Raw genomic sequence first — 16,497 nt, forward strand, 5'->3', positions numbered from 1 at the left:
GAGGGTGGAATACTGAAGAGGTTCTAAATAAAAACTAAGGTCCTCCCTGGTGGCTCTGCAGGAAAGAATCCACCTGCAATGCAGGAGACTCGGGTTCGATCCCAGGGTTGAGAAGATCCCCTGGAGGAGGGCATGGCAACCCACTCTAGTCATCCTGCCTAGAGAATCCCATGGACAGAGGAGCCTGGCAGGTTATAGTCCATGGGGTCACAAAAGGGTCAGACACGACTGAGCAACTAAAAAACAGCAACAAATATACAGCATTTCTGCAATCATCATTTTTAGATGAGCACAGTTCTGAAAGAAGCAATAACTAACAAAGAGTTGGGGCGGCTGCCTTCCAGAGCTGCAGCTCTCCCATCTGAGCTTTGAGCACAACTGGATTTGGTAAGGAAGCGCATGTTCTACGTTGGTAACAATTAATTTATATTTTTATAAGGATATACATATTTGATGATTGAAACCAATTCTAAGTTTAATACAGTGGTCTAAATACTGACTGTAACAGCAAAAGTTAACACAATTCCTAGGTACTATTCTGTACTGAAATGGATACCGTAACCATAATGATGTAACATTTCAGCTAGTCCACTGGAGTACAGTTTAAATGCTTTCAAAATATTGGTATGTCAGCCATTCATACCTCCCAGTATCCACTATCAGCTCCCAAAATGGTCACCGATACTAAACACCATCGCTGGCCACGGAAGATGGCATCCTCCCCTCCACAGGCCCTTCCATCTCTGGTGCAACCTGCCTCTTCCCCCATCAGCCTTGCAGGAAAAGCCAGAAACTCAAAGAACCTTCCATTCACTGAGCAAACTTCTTTCAATTGTGTATTGATCCATCCAGCCTGCCTTATCAAGGCAGACGGGGAGCATGAGAATGAAGGAAACAAGCCACGGTTTATCACAAGTACATCTTCATCCCCACAGCAACGTCCTATTTGCTCCCTGCTAATTAGCAGATCCAGAGTAAGAGTTGAGGGGAGAAGAGACAGTCTTTGGAAAAAATACCAGTTTTTCCCTCATTTGCAAGCTTTTAGTTATTTCTCATGAAATGATGAGTAAAATGAAACAGTAATGGGAAAAAAAAGCCCTTAATAAATGCAGAAAGTAGATTCTGTATTTAGCAGTACTTTTACTCCAAAAGAATTCCAAATGTATGACTGGAATTTATATTAATATACATGACAAAAGCACAAGGCCCACTTTTTCAAAAATAAATAATACTGAGTATATTGGAGAGTACATTGGAGATATTAAAAATGTAAATAAGTATTAAATACACAGTCTTTGAGAAACATAAAAATGAAAAGCACTATTATTTCCATGCCAGCAGTTTGTCTAAACTTAAGAACCATAAATAATATGTATGTATATATTGTATTGATATATATTCATGGCAGTAATGACTATGTGTAAGAGTTTGTGCATACATAATTTGGTATTATATAATAAAACAACTCTTTATTAATAGGATTAACTGGGGCTCCAGGCAGCAAAAGCTCATGATTTAACACATATTTAAAGAACAGTTTCTGTTTAGTATATTGAAGTTTGGCCACCTTCTATTTGTACATGACAAATTCTTGCAAAAATGACTTCAATTTACATCAGTAGAATTGGGGTATCTACTGTGTTAGGTATAGGCATTTACTTAAATGCCTTTACCTGGAACTCTAATTCAATAGGTAATTACAGTCTTCAATGACAGAGTTTATAACAGTCATTATGAGCTCTTGCCTCACTTTTTAGAAAAAGTCCTGTTTATATTTAATCTCTGTTTTATGATTCTCCTGGTAAAATATGATGTTTTAAAGACACTCGCCAAAGCTACAGAGAAAGTACTCATTTATTATATGCTCTTAATTGGTCCAGATAAGGTAATTTACTAGTGTTTAAAAGCAACATTTATCATTTTTTTCACTATGACCCAGAGTAAGGAATGTATTTTTACATTCCAACCAATTACACATGTGTGTGTATATATATTACATGTATACATAATTCAGAAACCAACTTACCCATACACTAATTTCTGTCCTTTCCTATTAAAAATGAAAAAATGCTGCCTTGCCCAGACGCATTGGTTCACAGCCCCATGCTGGACAGCAAACCCATGGCTTGAACCCACAGACAGAAAATAGTTCTCAGCCAAGGGCTGCGCCTCCCAGCCAGGACACCTCTCGTCATAAGCCTTGATGAGCAGGGGGGTACGTGTTGTTTAGAACAGGATCTCAGGTTCTTAGACACCTTCCATCATGCCCTCCCCAAGGTCACTGTTATCCGAGCTCATAATTTCATAAAAACTACACATTCAGAAATAAATAGTAGTTTCTCAGCTGCTTCAAAATAAAAACAGATATATGTGCAAAATGGACATTCACACCATGTTGTTGCTGCTGCTGCTGCTAAGTTGCTTCAGTCGTGTCCAACTCTGTGCGACCCCAGAGACGGCAGCCCACCAGGCTCCCCCAACCCTGGGATTTTCCAGGCAAGAACACTGGAGTGGGTTGCCATTTCCTTCTCCAATGCATGAAAGTGAAAAGTCAAAGTGAAGTCACTCAGTCGTATCCGACTGTTAGAGATCCCATGGACTGTAGCCCACCAGGCTCCTCCGTCCATGGGATTTTCTAGGCAAGAGTACTGGAGTGGGGTGCCATTGCCTTCTCCAACACCATGCTGTTAAATCTAAAATAAGTAACACATTCTTACTGTAATGAGTTCTTCCTGTATTTAAATTAAGATGTAATTGTAATTAATTCAACTTTTACTAAATATGCTTGGAGTTGTCACCTGGAAAAGGTTCTGGTAAAACACGAATGGATCCATAATTGTCCCTAAGATCCAGAAGAACCCGTGGCCGAAAGAGTGACAGGCTTGGGGAGAGACTGCTGACAGCGTAGGTTAAAGTCTGGTTCTGTAACTATTAAAAATGTGCTCCTTTTGATAGTTTGTCTTCTCTGGTAAAGCAGAGAAACTATTTGTTAACAGTACAGGCTATAAACAAGTTTGTTTAATGCCTTGTATATTTTAAAGCTTTTGTTTGTGTAAGAAAACAATGCAAAACTATTTTATTTTCACCACAGGTAAATAACTGTAAATAAAGGAAAAAAAAAAAGATCTATTTGTGAAACATAATCTGAAACCACTGAGCCAAAAAAAAAAAAAAAAATTCCTGGAGCCCTTAGGAAACCACCGTTCTTTTGGGGTTCTGGGAAGAAGATGGGATCATTAAAAACAAATCATTTATAAAAATAAAACAATCCTCAAACAAGGATTTGAAGGCAATGGCAACCCACTCCAGTATTCTTGCCTGGCAAAGCCCATGGACAGAGGGGCCTGGTGGGCTGCAGTCCATGGGGTCGCTAGGAGTCAGACACAACTGAGTGACTTCAGTTTCACTTCTCACTTTCATGCACTGAAGAAGGAAATGGCAACCCACTCCAGTGTTCTTGCCTGGAGAATCCCAGGGACGGGGGAGCCTGGTGGGTGCCGTCTCGGGTCGCACAGAGTCAGACACGACTGAAGTGACTTAGCAGCAGCAGCCCACTCTCTGACCATTTTCACCCTCCAATGAAAGGGAGGGGGTCTCCTGCACCATCTCAGAGTCGCAGCACCCCTCCTCAAGAGCACGAGGATCCAGGACGTCAGTTTTGGGGACCAACCCACCAAACTGCTAGGACTTGGTTCAACAACAGTTGTCTGTTTTTATTGCATTGACTGTCTACCTGGTAGCAGGTACACAAGGAGGAACTAGAAATATAAAGTGTAAAAAAAATATGGCTCTGCATTTCAATACCCTTTCAACAATCATTTTAATACCAACTTGATGGTAAATATAAAGCCCAATTCCCTGGCTCAGCGAACGAAGTTCTCCGTGGACCCACTCCCTCGTCTGCGGCAGCAGCCACACCTCTGTGTAGGTGCCCTCGGGTCCCCAAGACTCTTCCACCCGCAGGCCCCCACCCTATCGCCTCGGGATATCAGCTCCTGGAGGAAAACCTGCTTTAACACCCCCCACAAAGCCACCGCTGCTGTGGGGAGGATCCGTTTCTCCACTGCTCTGTTGTCTCATGAGCGTTAGCAGCTACGACAGTAAGGGGGACTGAGTGATTTGCCCACGGTAGAAGTGCTGACGGTAACCTGCCAAGTGACGGGGAAAGCACGGGTGCATTCTGGAAAAGGGAAAAAGGAAGAGGCGCCCACAAACTGAGCGCTGGCCTTCGGTGGTTCCACGTAAGAACCTGGAGCTTTATCTTCCTTAAGCTTAAAGATGATTTCTGCATTGCAGAAACTGCATCAGTGCCCTGAAAGGGCACGTGAACCAGCTGTTCCTCATGCCTTCCGACCTAGCGAGGAGTTAAATGATCACCCCAATTCCAGCAGCACCTCCTCCTTGCCTGCTGTTCTGACAGGCACCCGTAACCTCTGCTCTGACGCTCAGGGGGTCCCCTCCTTCACGCAGCCAAATGGAAACACTAATAGTAGATTTTTATGAGGCAGATCCTAAGGAACTGTAAAAGGCACCTCTGTTTACGGAGAGGGAGACCATCTGATTGAAAAAAGATCACCGTATGTGATTGCACTATTTTTACTACTGAATAAGCCTAACTCCCACGTCCCGTCATCACACGTCAGCACCAGCTCCCTATTCTCACTGGGAACTGCTCGAGCTATTTCAATATGACTAAATATATGACCATGATGTAATATGAAAAGTGCGCCCAACACCCATAACCACATATACGTGCTCTTCTAAATGACGGTCCTGGTGCTCACTACTAAATCAGCTAAGTAAGCCTAGATTTGTAGGTAACACATTTTAACCTGTAAATTATACCTTTCATATTTCCAGATCTGCCAAAAAATGATAGTCTAGACTAGTAGTATTTCAACCTGAAAAATACGGCCTGAAATAAGCGGGAAAAAAAAAAAGAGCAAGACAGTCAACTCTGCCCTAATGAATGTGAAGACTGTGATTAACAAGTTCTAGAAAAATGTAAAATTACTCAGCTTGTCCAGAAAGAGAAACTCAACTAGAATAACTAGAGAAGACTGAGAAAGTAACCAGGGAATAACACAGAATTACTTTTTTAAGGTTAAAGGCCAAGATGGTCTTATCAGATTCTTACCAATTCTGAAGAATAAACATTTCTCCTAAACTGTCCCAGAGCACAAGCTAACACAAAAGGTGTTCTAAATAATTTTTAAAAGCTGCTACAACCCTGCTATCAAAATGTGACCAAAGGGGCAGAAAAATCAACACTACTTAAAAATCTCCCAAAGGAATATAGATTTAACAATCCACACCCAGACATACATTCCAAGATTAGAAAGCCATACCCAATGAGGGTGTAAAGTAAGTCTGCAAAGATATCTCAGGATTGGTGGTGGTGGTGTAGTCCCTAAGTCATGTCTGACTATTGAGACCCCTTGGACTAGAGCTCAACAGGCTCCTCTGTCCATGGGATTTCCCAGACAAGAATATTGGAGTGGGCTGCCATTTCCCTCCCCTGGGGATCTTCCCTACCCATGTCTCCTGCATTGTAGGTAGATTCTTTACTGCTGAGCCACCAGGGAAGCCCATTATCCAATATTAGAAAACATGTTATTATCATCTGTAATAGGATACAGGATGGGTGTGAGGCGGAAGGCAATTTAAATAATGTTCAAAATGTACTTGATTAAAATATTTATCTTTAGTGTGAACAAAAAGCAAAACAAAAAAACATCAATGATAAATAAAACAGGTTACACGTCATCATATTAACCAAGTGGTATTCTGATACACATCCCGAAACAGAGAGACTAGCCAATAACCTGTGATCACTTCTTTTCAGAAGCCTTCCCTGACCTGCTCCTCAGGTCCTGGTCTGTGCCCCCAGCACAGAGTTCTCAGCCCCTAGGCATCGTTCACCATGGGATATTCTGAGACCCTGTGTACGCACTTGCTTTTTTCATTAAAGTGATTTCTTATTCAACAGAGCACATAGGTGCTTAGACCAGTAGACCCTCAAAACGTATTTGTTCAATAAATGAATCACTACTGCAGTATTTACTACAGCATTTATGTTAACAATTACTTGGGGACAATTTTACATGTAAAACTATAAGGGACTAAAGAACTGTGATATTTCCATAGAATGGAATGTCGGGCAGCCATTTAAAATACTTTTGAAATACTTATTGAAAGGCAAAAACGCTCAAAGTATATTAAGTAGAAACACACTGTGTCACGCAGATGTCCGTGTATATACACACATACACAATTTCTGTAAAGAGGCTCAAATATAATGATTATCTGAGGGTAGTACATTAATAGTTTAAATGCTATTTCTATTTTCTTCAATTAACAAACTACCTATAATAAACATTTCAATATAAAATATTATCTAAATTTAATAAACACTAAAAACCCTAATACACGCACACATGCTAAGTTGCTTCAGTGATGTCCGACTCTTCATGAACCGACCCTGTGGACCATTGCTTCCGTGGGGGCTCAGACAGTAAAGCATCTGCCTGCAATGCCGGAGACGTGGGTTCAATCCCTAGGTCTGGAAGATCCTCTGGAGAAGGAAATGGCAACCCACTCCAGTACTCTTGCCTGGAAAATCCCACAGAGGGAGGAGCCTGGTAGGCTACAGTCCATGGGGTAGCAAAGAGTTGGACACAGCTAAGTGACTTCGCTTTCACTTTCATGGACCATAGCCTGCCAGGCTCTTCTGTCCATGGGATTCTCCAAGTAAGAATACTGGAATAGGTTGCCATGCCCTCCTCCAGGAGATCTTCCCGACCCAGGGATCGAACCCACGTCACTTTTGTCTCCTGTGTTGGCAGGCGGGTTCTTTACCACTAGTACCACCTGGGAAGCCCCTAAAAATGTGATTTAAATTATTTAAAGAAAAAAAAAGTCATCTGTAAATAGGTTCTAAATTCCAAATTTCCAGATCATATGAAAGACTCCAGGATAATTTCTAAAACATAAAAACATTAATACGCTGAATGGTTCATTTGGTTCAGAATATATTTATTAACTCCTGTGGGCTAGCACTAAGAATACACAAAGATGAACAACCCTGCATGAAGGAACTTGGAGAAGTAAACAAGCAACCCCTCTCCATGCGGTGACTGTGTGACTAAGTCCACGGGGAGCTCAGAAGCATGTGAATGCGACCATCTTGCAAACAGGAAGAATGGTCCTGAAGCACCTTCATGGAAGAAATAATACCAATGCTGTGCAAGCAGAGAAGCAAATGAGAATTCCTGTCTGGAGGAGGAGGGAGCTCAGAGAGGGGAGGACAAGGAGGCTGCAGAGGCAAAGACGCAGAAAACAAGAGTCAGGAACTCATCGCAGTTTGTAACGTAAACCTGAGACAGCAAGTCTAAAGACACGCGATTTGAGAGCCACCTTCTTATGTAACTGGTTGCTAAAACCATACCACGGAGTAGGTGGAAGCAAAAATATAACTATTCTATGAAGTAATTTGGCCATAAGCATCAAGATCTTTGAGACCAATCTCTGCATTTTCATATGCTGATTCAAGTACTGATTCTAGACTAAGACAATGAAAGGACTGGAACAAAGTATCACTGTAGTTTCCACAAAGGAAAAAATTTATTTATTAATAAATAATCAATGATACCTAGAATATAGTAGATACTCAATAAATACGTGTTGAATACTTGAGAAATGGTTTAGTAAACTGTGGCACCTTCAGACAACAGACTATTATCATAGAACTACTATATTATAGGCTTCTAGGAAGACTTACTGAATCAGAAACTATAGGAATGGTGTCCCAGACTGCATAAATTTTTAAAGCTTTGCCAAATGTTTTAATGGGCCACCTACCCTCCAGTTAAAGATCACTGGTGGGATGAGAGGTAGAGGAAGAAAAACCCGAGAAAAAGGCCCCAAAAAAAGAAAAAAAGCTGAAGAAATTAGGAGAATCAGAAACAATTTGGCCACAGAAGGTCAAGAGAACAGTATTTCATTGACAAATGAGAAGATGATGCAACTGAGGAAGATGGAAAAAGCTTCTCCTGGATTGAGCAGTTGGAGGTCCCAGTAACGCTTCCTGAAGCCTTGAAGTGGAAAGAGAGGCTGGCGGGCAGAGGGCTGAGAAAGTGATGGGACAAAATAGAACAGAACTGTCTTTCAAAGCACTCAGCAAAGAAGAAGACAGTGAACTTGAGGTCCGGAGAGAAATACAGCGCAAAGGAAGGTTGTTTGGTTTGACCTGTTTTTCAAGGGTGTTTACAGACCCAGGCCACTGCTGTTGTTTACACGCTGTCATATCTGACTCTTTGCGACCCCATGGATTGTAGCCCTCCAGGCGCCTCTGTCCCTGGGATCTCCCAGCAAAAACACTGGAGTGGGTTGCCACAGACCCAAGGGAAGGAACCAACACAAAGAGAGGAGAGATACAGGCAAGAGTTGGGATACGGAGGGCAAGGCTCTGAAGAAAGCGGAGGGCAGCCTGGAGTCTAGGCTGCGGGTTGATTTTGAATAGGGAAACACCCAGGGCGATGCTCTGAGGTCAGAGGGAAGCACAAGAGAAGGGTGGGTCATGTGAAAAGTCTGCTGATGAGAAGGAAGTTGGAGGGAGTTCATATCCAGACTTCACAATTGTATTGAGATAACATCTGGATGCCTAGAAAGAAAACGGAGTTTAGTGATTATGTGTCTGGAAAGTGAATCTAAAAGCGACGTCGCTGAGTCCTGTCTGACTCTGCAGTCCCAGGGACCGTAGCCTACCAGGCTCCTCCGTCCATGGGATTTTCCAGGCAAGAATACTGGAGTGGGTACTTTTCTTTCTCCAGGGGATCTTCCCAACCCAGGGATCGAACCTGGGTCTCCCACATTGCAGGCAGACGCTTTACCATCTGAGCCACCAGGGAAGCTTAGAGGTCTTAAGGGGTCTTAGAGACTGGTAAAAGTTACACAAAGTTATTGATGGGAGTGGAAGAACTGACCAATTTTAAGGACAAATAAAGCATTGATGAACGCAACTAGGGATCCACGGATGTAGAAATCCACATTATTCCTTGAGCTCCTACTGCAAATGGAGCAGACACAGTGCATTTGTTATCTAATGCACAGTTATGGGCGCCTCTCATGGCTGTCTAAAGTAATTTTATCTTTTCTGTCTTATTTTTTCTTGTGACTTTTTATTTCAAAGGATATTCTGTATTTCAAATCTACAAATATAGATTTGAAAGCCATAAAGAAAGCTATAAATGGAGTAATGTTGGCCAATAAATGCACGTTTAAATATAATCTGATGATACGTAAAAATATCTGAAGACTTAAGAGGCACCCGTTAAAACAATTTTTAAAGAAATCTACTTATATATTTGAACCTTTAAAAAACAAACCAATAATGAAAAATTTTACAGGACAAAAAGTCTAGTTTCTTTGGTAAACGATTTGCAAAGAAAGAGAAAGAGAATTGGGAATGGTGCCTATAGATTAAAAAAAAAAAATGAAAGACGCATCAAACTACAGAATATGTGGACCTTATTTTCCCTGATTCTAACAAAATGTTTAAAAAATTATGACTGCAGAGAACTAGTAATTTAAACACTGATAGGATAATTGATCTATTAAGGAATTATTTTTCTTTGGTTTCATAAATGTACGGTGATTATGTTAAAAAAAAATTATTTGTCTTTCGGAGCTTATATAACAAAAACCTATTAACAAAATGATGTATCTAAGGTCCTAAAACACACATAGGTGGGGAAGAGCCCAGAGGAGGTAAGGAAACCAGACTGGCTGTCCAGGGGTGAATTACTAAAGCTGGGTGGTAGCTAAACAGAGGTTTATTACACTACTCTATTTGTAATAATTTTTAAACTCACATCATCAAAAGTATAAAAAAGAAACAAAAGAAGGAACTCAGTCTGAAAATAAAATGTTAAAAGACCGAATTACCAAAGTACTCCTCACATATCGTTGGTTCAAATAATAATCATAGGCAAGAAATGATATGGAAGTGGGAAGTAAATGAAGCTAGGTGTCCAAAGGCCGAGCACACAGTAAGCCCTCAAGTGAGGTCACGGACTCAGAAATAACTGGAGCCAATAGGAAATTCAGTAACTTCTGAGTTACCACGAGGAGTCAGGTTTGTACACACCAAAGCTGGAAAGGACGATAAAAAAAATAAATCATCATTTCTAGAAATGTGATCACCAGTGTTCTTAATTCCTTTCAGTTGGGCAAACGGAGGGTAAGAACTTTAAGACTGTAAAGGTTTCTAAAACACAACGTTTAAAAAAAAAAAAAAAAAATATATATATATAAAACCCAAGGAGCAGAACAACCTATATAGTATACATCTACTTGTATCAATATATAAAAATGGATGTGTGTATTTTTTAAAAAACACAGAATTGAAATAGATGACTTTCCTCCCAATCTATTTTCTAGCATACATGACAAATAGCAAGGAAATTATCAGCTCTGAATATCTTCTGAAAAACTGAAAGCACTTTTTCTTCTTCAAGTTCTTTCTAAATAAATTACTAATTAGTTCAGCCTATTAAATACTGTCAAAATGTGAGAGCTGATGTAAATTCCAGGGGAAGTGAGAAGGCTTCTCTGAGAAGAGAGCATGAGGAAAGCTATTACAAAGTAGGGCTAAGTATACAGGGATGCCATGAGTAGGAGTTACATGTGTTAGTTGCTCAGTCGCGTCTGACTGTTTGTGACCCCATGGACTGTAGCCCACCAGGCTCCTCTGTCCATGGGATTCTCCAGGCAAGAATACTGGAGTGAGTAGCCATGCCCTTCTCCAGGGGATCCTCCCCATCCAGGGATCAAACATGGGTCTCCTGCACTGCAGGCAGATTTTTATGGTCTGAGCCGCCCAGGTGTTACATGGCAGAAGGCAATTATGCAGAGTGAGAGGAGTAGGTGGTAAAAGCAAGCATATCAAGTAAGGAAGCAAGAGTCTAAACTAACGTGGGAAGTTAAGGTTTTGATGGTTGAACCAAAGATGGTACTAATCTACGTGACCCAGAAGCAAACGACCTGCTGTCACAGCTATTCACACTTGGCACAGTACACACACACGACAGAGTGAGCGTTTTATGAACATTCAGGGATCATTCAATCACTGACTATATGAACAAATGAACAGAGAACCTTGAACTGGTCTATGAGGGGTGAGAAGTCCTTCTGCAAACATGATAATGAATCTGTAACCTGAGACCGAAGGGACGGGGGCTCATTCCAGGAAAGCAGCTTCTAGAGAAGCCAAATAGAACACGGTTGTCAGGTCAAGGCTGGACATACAGATTCAGAATTAAGAGTCTAGACTTCTTGTTTATTTTAATAGATTCTGGTTTGTGTTTCGGAGAAGGCAATGGCACCCCACTCCCATACTCTTGCCTGGAAAATCCCATGGGCGGAGGAGCCTGGTGGGCTACAGTGCATGGGGTTACTGAGAGTCGGACACGACTGAGTGACTTCACTTTCACTTTTCACTCTTATGCGTTGGAGAAGGAAATGGCAACCCACTCCAGTGTTCTTGCCTAGAGAATCCCAGGGATGGGGGAGCCTGGTGGGCTGCCGTCTATGGGGTCGCACAGAGTCGGACACGACTGAAGCGACTTAGCAGCAGCAGGTTTGTGTTTTATCATGTTTGGTTACAAGAGATCATTGGAAGCATTTTGTTCTCATACTATTTCAAATGCATTCTGTATATAATTCTATAAATAAAACTATTATCAGTGAAAAAATGAAAAATCAGTAATATGATGGGTCCAAACAAGAGGTTTGAGTGGAACCAAACTTCACCAGTTCATGAGTAGATGGTTTTCAATTAGGATGGATTTTGCTTTCGATTTATACTTATAACCCTGGCGATTTGACCAATGACTTTATGGAGTTAGTATTAGAATCCTAAATTTAAGATTAGTGGTTCAGATCAGTAGATATTATGGAATTCGATTTTTTTGTGGACATGTGTGCATATTTTTTAAATGATGCTGTAATTTCTGCATAAACTTTTGTGGAATAAGTAATGGGAAATTAATATAGGTGGTTACCTCTGAGTAAGAGATAAAAAGCAAGGGCAGGAAAACGGGGAAATGCTCATTTTTTAAATTGTATCTGTTTCTGTGCTACTTAACCTTTTAAATTGTTTATTACTTATATTGAAGATGTATTATTCATTGAAATATAAATATATGTATAAAAATATATGTATATATGTATAAATATGGGTAGTCAAATCAAAAATAAAACTCAAATTTCTCAATTCTCTAAAATTATATGTGCTTATTTACTTATATGTTTAAAAAATACACATACTACTTATGTGTGTACATATATACACACGTATCTGAATGTACACATATAAATATACAGGCATACTTGTGGATTCTTTTTTTCAATATTCTCACTTCAACTCAGTATTATTCCATTCTTTCAAACTATTTGATACCTGTTTGCTCCTTCCAAATTGGGGTTATTTTAACATTTACTAATCACTCCGGGTGGTGCAGCAGTAAAGAATCTGCCTGCCAATGCAGGAGATTCAAAAGATACAGGTTAGACCCCTGGGTCCAGAAGATCCCCTGAAGAAGCACATGGCAACCCACTCCAGTATTCTTGCCTGGAGAATTCCATGGACAGAGGAGCCTGGTGGGTTACAGTGCATGGGGTTGTAAAGAGTCAGACACAACTGAATGACTGAACATCAGCAGCAGCAATAATATCTTATAAATATTACAATCCACTATTCTTTTGGATTTTTTATTTTTTTGGCTGTAAAAAATAAATACTGCAAAGCTTACGGGGTGCTAGTGCTCTGACCAGGTTCCACGCAGCAGAAGCATGGCATCTTAACCCCCAGACCACCAGGGAAGTCCCAGGTCCACCATTCTTTACATTTTAATTTATCTAATTCAACGGATTGGTCAGAAATATTCAGGTCAGTTAAGAAGCCTGTTTTTTCAACCTAAAACAGTCCTATTTGCATTTCTCCCAAAGGGTAATTCCCCAACCAGCAAGAATCAGAGGTAAAAAGCTATGAAAAATTCTATGTAGGTGGTAGAGGGGAATGAAGTAAAGTGAAAACAAAGTCTAACAGGTTTAGTCACCAACCACAGATGGGATCTTCATGGTGGGAATCACAGTCAAAATAAACTAAAATGGCCTCTCGTTTTGTCGTTCATCAAGACCCAGGGGCCCCTGCGAAGTACTAACAGCATGTGACCCTGTCCCTGTCACAGCAGGCACCTCATTCTACTGCGAGCAGTTCTTGCGTAAGGTCTGATTCCTTACCGCCCGGTGGGGCCCACGAGGACAGGGGCCAGGCAGGTGCTAATCACTGAGTCCCCATACCCTGCTGGACACCCGGCAAATAGTCTTGACACTTTTATCAGGTAAATGTCGTTAAGTCGTACCATTCTATACGGTATCAGGGAAGAATTAAAATTTGGTAACAAGAGAAACAAACCTAAAAAAAAAACCCCAAAAGTTTAAATTAACTACATCTTGTAAACAAACCTTATCATGCATTCTGTTCTGCTGCTGCTGCTGCTGCTAAGTCACTTCAGTCGTGTCCGACTCTGTGCGACCCCATAGATGGCAGCCCACCAGGCTCCCCTGTCCCTGGGATTCTCCAGGCAAGAACACTGGAGTGGGTTGCCATTTCCTTCTCCAATGCACGAAAGTGAAAAGTGAAAGTGAAGTCGCTCAGTCATGCCTGACTCTTAGCGACCCCATGGACTGTAGCCCACCAGGCTCCTCCGCCCATGGGATTTTCCAGGCAAGAGTACTGGAGTGGGGTGCCATTGCCTTCTCCGGCATTCTGTTCTATAAGTTAATAAATGGCCTAGAAGAAAAGTTCCCAAACTTTTCATGGTTTCTCAGAGGAAAATAGCAGTAGAAGAAAATACATAGCGTATAACCATTTCCAGTTACTAATATTCTAATGCTAAGATTAGTGACTTGGTTCATTACAAATACAAAATGTAAAGAAAAGAAGTGCTGAAATGTATAGCTGTCACAGGTGTGGGCCACAGTACTGATGGTCAACCATAGCTTTTTATTACCGGCCAAGACATGCAGAGAGACAAGGTCCATCAAGTGTAGTGAAAGTATTAAGTCACTCAGTCACGTCCTACTCTTTGCAACCCCATGGATTGTAGCCCACCAGGCTCCTCTGTCCATGGGATTTCCCAGGCAAGAATACTTGAGTGGGTTTCCATTCTTCTCCAGGGGATCTTCCTGACTGAGAGATCGAACCTAGGTCTCCTTCACTGCAGGTGGGTTTTTTACCATCTAAGCCACCAGGGAAGTGGAGTGAGTAGCTATTCTCTTCTCCAGGGGATCTTCCTGACCCAGGGACTGAACTGGGGTCTCCTGCCTTGCAGGCAGATTCTTTACCATTTGAGCTACAAAGGAAGCGCCAAAGTCCCTAAAAGGAGACTTCCAAAAAGGACTAACTTAGAAAATGCATCATTAAATCTTCTGATTACATTATGTTAAATTATATTTTAGGAAAATAAATTCTTTGGGAACCATTCACATTACTGTTTGAGTCCATTAGCCTAAATAGTCAAATAACAGTTCGTATAATTCTGTATACATGTGCAGGAGCATGTGTATAATGAATGTCTGTTTGCACAATATAGAGTGTGTATGTATCTATTACTTTGTTTGAAATGTAACCACCACACCATTAGATGTAAACATGAATATGTCCTCTATTTATTTGTCTTCACCATTATCTAGTAATAACAGTTCATGAACAATAATGATACAGCATTGGGCCCTTAGAACAGTTAAGTGGTTATGAACAAACTTTTATGTATGATAAACTTTACAACATATAAAATTCCTAGTCTGCATCTTTAAAAACAATCATTAAAAAAAAAGACCCCATATACTTTAAACAATCATCACAATTGAAACAATGAACAAATGTCATTTTTTTCAGCAAAGGAAGTACTTGGCCACCTCCCACACTGTCAAGGACTCTGGCCAAAAATAACAGTAATTAGGCTTGTAACCTCATATGTATGGATCTGATCTAGTCAAGCCAAAAATAGCTGTGGTTGTGTATCAACTGTAGGCATTTGTTTCAGAGGCTGTGTCATACAGGCCAAGTCAGGCAAATTACAGTGAAAGCTGTAATTTGCACTGGAATATAATTGGACTTGAGAAAAATTCAAGCTCTTTCAGTGTGATTCAAAGTTCTTTTCAATAATATTGTAGCACACGAGGGTACCCAGGATACCACGAACTATTTCTTAAACTCCCTAAAATATATGTTAAACAAACCAGCAAAATAGAATTAACACACGCATGCATTTTTTAAAAACTGGGCGGAGGAACCACAAGTTACCTGTCCTGAGCCATCATTAGAATCCGTCCTCCTGGAAACCTTCCTCTGAGAGGAGGGGCGGCACTGCCTTTGGGGGTGCCCACCCGCAGCTCTCCCGCCCCCAGTGTGGCTTCAAACTCTTGGGGTTCCTTTTGAGAACCACCTGCCGGGGCTTCCCTCACACCTGTCTGAGATGCCCTCACCCTCCTTCTGACCCTACTGGGGAGAAATCTACCAGTAACAGCTAAAACATAAGTGCTTGCCTGTGCAGACACTGTTCTGAGGACTCGATGTGGACCCACTCACTCAACCCTCCCCCAAAACCCACCCAGGAGGGAGGAGCCGCCCATGACCTCCACTCAACAGAGAAGCAAACCACGGCTCCTGGAAGCAAACGCAGCGCTAACACGGAGAAACCTGTCTGCCGGCTTTCAACCCAGGCATGTGGCCTCCCGAATGTGAACTTAATGCTACACTATATTACTATTCCATATCATTTAAAAGGCTGTTCTGCCCAAGCTGGCAACTCCTCCTCTTTCGTGTTTGAGCTTAAGCGTCGTGTGCTCTCAAAGCCTTTCCTGATCCCCACTGGGGCCTCCACAGTGTGCCCATGCACGCTGGCTCCTCTGGCACTGAGAGCACGTACGCACGTGTGTGGAAGGTTACTCCTTTCAGGCCTGGATCACCTGCTAAACTCACTTTGTTTTTTTGGAAAGGAGATGCAAAATAAAAAATTACAATGTTTTTGTATTAAAGTCAGGCTCAAAATGCAAAAAAAAAAAAAAAAATCATAAACGCCACATGAACATCTATCCTGGCCGCCCGACATCCTGGCCCACAGTAAGTCAGTCGCGTCTCTCTTTGCAACCCCATGGACCATAGCCCTCCAGGCTCCTCTGTCCATGGGATTCTCCAGGCTAGAATACTGGAGTGGGTTGCCATGCCCTCCTCCAGGGGGCCTTCCCAACCCAGGGATCAAACTTGCATCTCCTGCATTGGCAGGTGGATTCTTTACCGCTGAGCCACCAGGGAAGCCCCTATTTATCCATACCTCTCCAATTTTTCGTGACCAAGCTTAAATCCCAACTCTCGGAAAACTTCTATACATAAATCCAGAAAAGCTGTTTTTCTTACCTTTCTTGGCATCC

The 16,497-nt window shown here is 41.5% G+C and overlaps 1 protein-coding gene across 7 annotated transcripts in view; it reads right to left on the minus strand.

The window, feature by feature from the left end:
• Positions 1–16,497, minus strand: part of HIVEP1 (HIVEP zinc finger 1) — a 135,561-nt gene that overhangs the window by 57,180 nt on the left and 61,884 nt on the right. The gene's annotated exons all lie outside the window — the stretch shown is intronic.

Source organism: Bos javanicus, chromosome 23, assembly GCF_032452875.1.
Source record: "Bos javanicus breed banteng chromosome 23, ARS-OSU_banteng_1.0, whole genome shotgun sequence".
In the NCBI taxonomy this organism is placed as follows: Eukaryota; Metazoa; Chordata; class Mammalia; order Artiodactyla; family Bovidae; genus Bos; species Bos javanicus.